The sequence below is a fragment of the Diabrotica virgifera genome, chromosome 9, assembly GCF_917563875.1.
Source record: "Diabrotica virgifera virgifera chromosome 9, PGI_DIABVI_V3a".
Classification (NCBI taxonomy): domain Eukaryota; kingdom Metazoa; phylum Arthropoda; class Insecta; order Coleoptera; family Chrysomelidae; genus Diabrotica; species Diabrotica virgifera.
The window spans coordinates 98,316,546-98,322,545 of NC_065451.1; positions in this window are offsets into that span (position 1 = coordinate 98,316,546).

A 6,000-nucleotide genomic window follows, 5' to 3' on the forward strand; every position below is an offset into this window, starting at 1 on the left:
TCGAAGAGGAGCAGAACCGCCCACCTGTTGCGATCTCCCCTCCCCTCAACAGCCCGAAACACCTCCATCACCGCATCTACCGTGCTCTTACCCTTACAAAATCCGTACTGCCTTGGGGACAATCCCCCGGATCTCTCTATCACCCCTTCGATTCTCTTACGCAACATCCTCTCGTACAGCTTGTTTATACTGGAAAGAAGACAAATAGGCCGATACTTTCCGGCACCTTTCGGCAGGAGTACGAGCCTAGAGATCTTCCAAGACTCGGGAAACACCTGTGCCTCAAGCAGGGCATTTATGTGGCCCAAAAGCCACGCAGGCTCCAATCGCTCCAGACACTTAATCGCCTCTGGCGGTATTCCGTCTAGACCGGGAGCCTTGCGCGACTTGAGGGACTCCGCCGCCTCAGCGAGCTCCTCAGGGGAGAAGGGTACACCCCGCTGCGCATTCACGTCCCTCCGCACGCCATGCCAAATTCCGGGCGGGAATAACTCCCCGACAATCTTAAGTTTCTCGTCCAGCGGCATGTCGTACGGACGATACGCTTTAAAATGCTTCATTACGATTTTATACCCGTCCCCCCAGAGGTACTCATCCAATTTGCTACACAGATCACTCCAGTGCCTCTTCTTCTCGGCTCGGATCGTTCTATTCAAATCCTTCTTCCGAGCTTTATACTCTCTCTCTTTATCTCTCGCTACTTCTTCCTGTCTTCTACTCCTCGCTCTTGTCATTTGCCGGCGTAGCGTGATGCACTCTCTTCTCAGTATTGCAATTTCATCATTCCACCAGTAAGGCATTCTGCTGGCGTGCACATTGCTCGTTCTACTATCACTCAGCGCGGCTTTCATAGCTCGTTCAAGACATTCCACCGTAGGTGGTTGGTCCCGGACGCATTGCACCTCCCACTGCACTCTCTCTTCATATACGTCCCAGTTTATCTGACGGCTTCCTTGAATACCCGTCTCGCGCGCGGAGGACCTTCTTGTGGGAATTCCTGCCCCGCCTATCGCGAAGCCGATAAACCTGTGGTTGGTCCCAGTGTAGTCCGGTAACACAGCCCAATCTTTCACGCATCGCGCTGTCGCCTGCGTAGCGCAGGTGACGTCGATATATGTTCCAGACTCACCTCTCACAAACGTAGGCTCCAGGCCTGTATTTAGCACAACCAGGTCAAGAGCACCCACATACTCCATCATCACTTGCCCTCTGGTGTCGGTGATCGGCGAACCCCAAGCCGCGGATTTCGCGTTAAAGTCGCCGAGCACTACACATCCGTTACTACTCTCTTTCCTCACCTCCTCCATTATTTCATTCATTTTCCATTCGAACTCATTCACTGGTATATTTGGAGAGATATAGCAGCAAACGAGACTCACTCTCTCCAGCCTTACGCACAGGAAGCCCATATGGGCTTCGATCTCTCTCACTCTTAACTTTGAATTCCGGATCCATACAGCGACGCGACCCGAGTCGTCCACATACCAGCCACGATTCCTGACCAATGTAGGGTTTGGTTCCGACGCCACGAGAATGTCAAACATTCCCTCAGCGGCGGAAGCAATGGCTAGATCGTGTGCCAATCTTGCCGTACCCACGTTGGTCTGGAGAACCCTCAACTCAGGATAACGATTTTTATTCGCCATTTCAGACAAAGAGCTCACATCTACCGCACTGCGTTCGCAGACCTACGCCTGGCCTCGTCAACCAAACGCCTGAACTTCGGGCACTCTCTACTCTGACCTCTATGACCTTCTACGTTACAGTTCGCGCACCACAATTTACTCTCATTGCATTGTGTGGCTATGTGACCCTCTTCTCCGCATCTCCAACAACCCTTATGCTCACTCTCTGCCTTACACTCCGCTCTTATGTGCCCAAATGCCTGGCATCTGTGGCATCTCGCGATAAAAACCCTTTCCTTTACTAGACAGGATATTATTCCCACCCTCAGTCTCTCCCTCCGAATCAGTCTCTCTGCTACGCAAAGTTCTACCTCTACCCTGGCAATTTTGCCACCGTGTGACGGTCGAATATCCTTCACCTCACATTCGCACTTTCTCCCTGCAAAGTCCTCTATCGCGTTCATTACGTCTTCCTCCGTGGTTATCAAGTCCATGTCGATCAGGGAGATCATCTTTTTTGGCACTCCACCCTTCGCCACCGCTTTGGTAACACAGGTGTTGCCCGCGGAGACGATCCTCCTGACCTCCTCAGCCATCTCTCTTCCACCGTCCAATTCCAAAACCATGCCCTCATTTTTTGTTTTCCTCATTCGCTTTACCACTACATCTTTCCTCTCTCCCAGTCCCGTGCGAAGCCCTCGCACCATATCAGCAAAGGATTTATCCTTGGCCTTGCTTAGCACAACTACCCCGTTTTTGACAGCGGGTCTTCTCTCACTCTCTTTCTCTCCGAACAGGGTCACCGTCAAGCTCCTGCCTCTCACTGCCAACTCCGACAGCTTGCGGGCTACCTCCATCCCCAAGGCTGTCGGGGCCCACACATTTACACTGCTCCTTTCATCCTTCTCCATTTTTTCCGTCAACAATCTCATCGCTGACAGGAACTTGACAGCGTCCGGTTCCTCACCCTTGCCGAGGATGAGTTTGTGCGCGCGCCTTTCAGTAGACACTCGCTCACCCTCCTCGTTGTCGTGCTGGACCCTTACATATACCGTCCCCACGCCTGCGGTCTCGTTACCGGAAACAGGGGAGCTTGGCAGCTCTGGATAAAGCTCCTTGAGCTTCTCAATCACCCTCGCATCTCCAGCGTCACTCGTTATGGCCACGGCCACGTCGCTCCCAGATGAAAAGGGACTTCCTTCTTTCCGGATCGTCCTCCTGAACAAAGCCTCCGGCCAATCCTCGCTAATCACCGCCATTATATCTTCCGCACTCGCATTCGCTCCCTCGTTCATACTCTTCTCAATCCTTGCCACTCGTTGTTCCTCCGAAAACTCTTCCTCCAGGTTGGTCTGAATTCCAATATCGATACTCGTTGGAGCCATCGATGCAAACGTCTGTGTTCCCTCGCTTGTTGTACAGACGGAAGACTCCTTAGATTTCTTTTTTTTGTTTCCACACATCTCTGCTACCTCTCCTTCCATTTCCTTAAAAGACCGCTCCAGCCTGGTGAGCTGCCAATCTAAGCCCGCCACCTCAGTCTTGATTTCAACTTTGGTGTTGGGATTGACCTTAGTCAACCTCAGCACCTCAGTGATCGTCTCCTTTAGCTTTTGCAACTCTGTTCTCATCTTTTTGACACTCTCTAGTCGTTCTGGGGTTTGTCCTGGCCCTATGCCCGCCTCTCTCTTTCTTTTGCTGGTAGTTACCGGCGTCCCTTTCTGTTCTAGGTCCGTGTGGACCTCCGGCACTTCAGAAGAACTATTAGCCCCCTCACTCTTACTTATTTTTTCCGCCTCACTCTTGCTCTTTCTTGCCGCCTTTTCAGGGGTTCTGTCGGTCCTCATAGATCGGGAGAAAATTGAGAAAAATTCTCCTTCCACCGCAACTGTATTGTCATTATTTTTTACTTCCATTCTAATTCCCACGAGTCGGGCCGAACAACAGTCCAGCGGGGCCGTGCGCCCTTGCCGCGCTAAGGCTAAGTTACTTCGGGAGGTCGCCAGGTATCCCGAAGGGATCGTTTGTGATGCTCTAACCCTCACATCTTTCATACCTTTGGCACGATGCCTTCCACCGTGATAATGGGGATTATTTTATTGAGGTTTACTCCTCTAGGCTTTTTATCACGGTTGCCTCCGGACGCAGTAGCAGTCTGTATTCACAGGCTACTTGGAATTTCCGCGTTACTGCTGCCTCCCCTGTAGCGCGGGATTTGGAAAGGATTTGCGGTGGGAAAGGTGCTTAGGTGGGGTAAGACATGGCGGCTACTCACGATGGGTATGTCGAGAATGTCCTCGAAAAGAGGTTTGTGATCGGAGCCCGACGGAGGACCCCCTGCCCAGTGCGTGGGGTCCCTCCACCGGGCCCCGGCCAGAAACTCTTGGGGGTGGGCGAGATTAAATTTATGGGTAAGGGTAGCCGCAAGGAAGTTGGAAGGAAATGTATAAGTGCTGAAGGCGAAGGTGCCGCAACTGCTCGCCCCAGTTGCGGCACCTTTTAGCGTCCAGCGGCGGTGTCCGGCGACCACCCGGTGCACAGTCGCTGGACGCTGGGACCGTGTTTGGTTTCACTGGTCGTGCTCCCCTCACAATTTCAGGGACCAAGACCACTTACTCGGCCCTCTCACCGGCGTCGAGGAAAAAATTACAGTCCCAGAGAGGGGCCGTAAATATGCTGTCTGTCTCCTTTTAATGGAGGTCAAAAGTTCTCTGTCTCTTTCCATTTCGTGCAACATCATTTTGTTCGTATATGATCGGTCCATGGTATTTTCTAAATTCTCCCAAAAAGCCACATCTCAAAAGCTTCCGGCTTTCTCATTAAGTCAGCATTAACAATCCAAGCTTCGGCACCATAAAAAAGAATAGAGTGGATATACAACATTTTATCAACTAATATCAGATTTGCAGATTGAGTCTTTGGTGACTCAGAAATGTCCTCATCTTCAAAAAGTCTACCCTCAATTGCTCTATTCTTGATCGAATTTATGATTTCGAATTTAAATCTTCCGTAATCCAGACTCCTAAGTAAGTATTTCATTTTGTCCACTTGCTCAATATCTTCATTTTTTATCTGGTTCTTTTTCTGGATCTTCTTATGATTTAATATAATGACCATTTTTTTTTCAATTACGTGACATATTTTAATGGGCACAAGTTTTTCGCATGTATTCCCAAGTAGGACAATTTATTATTACCATTTTCTAATTATTAACAGTCAAATTTCTTTGTCCAAATGCTTTAAAATAATACTTATAGTATTTATTTCTTGGGCAGGGAATAAGCTACACCAAAAAAATTCGCGTGGGCACAGCGTACATATCCGGTATAGTCCTCCGGCCCGAGAGACATTTTGAAACTTTCATTTTGGCCCGCGCTTAAAAGTAATTGCCCACCCCTGATCTAAGCGGTTTTTTAAAATTTATGGGTTTTGCAATATTTTACCGTCAGCGAACGGACTAATAGTAGAGGATCCGATATAAGGCCGATCTGCATCGATCTATTTAATGGATAACGTGTGCGTGAAGTAACAATGTATTTTAAACGGGATTTACTTTTTCGCACTGTTTTTGACACACTTTCATATAATCAAATATCCTTAACTTTCGCGTTGTCATGGTGATGACATAATGAGCAATAAATTACAAAAAAAAATTTGACAGTTTTGTGGTTTGAAAGAAATTAGAATGTTTAAATAAGTTCTAAAAATTGTAGAATAGGAATGAATTCCAGTGATGAAGAGTTACAGTTTTTTTATTTGTTTATCGTAGATAAAATATTGTATGAAACTGTGCGTGAAGTACTTTTTGCGAATTTAAGCGATGTATAGCACTCGCTCCGTTGTCGCTTGTGCTCTAAACATCACGTGCATTCGTAAAAAGCATACTTCACGAACTGTTTCATAAATAACTATTTTCATATATTAAAAAAAATGTTTCGACCCTGGTAGATATTATTCCAGATTTTCAGATTTCAGCACAGTGTTAGATGGTTGCGGCATATATGGAGAGCAGGTAGCGTAACAACTATAAACTCAATTTTACAATGGAAACCCGGAGTTAGAAGGAGACGCGGAGGAACTAGAATAAATGGTTACAGGAAGTAAAGGAAAATTTATATAGGGCAGGAATTAGAGACTAGCAGAAAAAGACAGAGGATAGAAAGAACTGGAGAAGCACAGTCAATAGTATCGAGTAGCAGACTGGGACTAATCTGCTCTAAAAAGATGGATCTAATTTAATTTAATTTTCTTATTACACATTATTATTGGTACATCAAAAATTAAAAGGACGGTGCCTGTAATAAAATCTAAAATTCAAAATTTAATCAAGAAAAATAATAAATATTAAAATTTCCTATAAGTTCAAATTTATTTA